Genomic DNA, 354 nt, shown 5'->3' with positions numbered 1-354 from the left:
ACCGAGGGCTACATTGTTGTTAGACTATCAAGTCTTATCTTAAATCTTATAAAAGTAGTCATGTCAAGAAGGGGGGACTTATAAAACTATGGAGACAAAACCGTTGTTTGTACCACGGTGTACACAATTTTAATCATTTTATAATTGGGCTCTATGGTAGGCCTGCACGATCAATCGTCAATCTCGTTTCACCCTGTTCACCGTTTAATTTTTAAATAACTTAGATTTTTTTTTAATTACTTAAATTCTCATTTACTTTTATGAGCCCACTGCATCACAAACGGTACTACTTTCTTCTGTGAGTTTTGAACATAAATGGTATAAAAAAGATTTTAAAATGCTCCCTGCGCTGCA

The sequence above is a fragment of the Etheostoma spectabile genome, chromosome 10 (assembly GCF_008692095.1).
Source record: "Etheostoma spectabile isolate EspeVRDwgs_2016 chromosome 10, UIUC_Espe_1.0, whole genome shotgun sequence".
NCBI classification, from domain to species: Eukaryota; Metazoa; Chordata; class Actinopteri; order Perciformes; family Percidae; genus Etheostoma; species Etheostoma spectabile.
Note: the sequence above shows the minus strand (reverse complement) of the source record.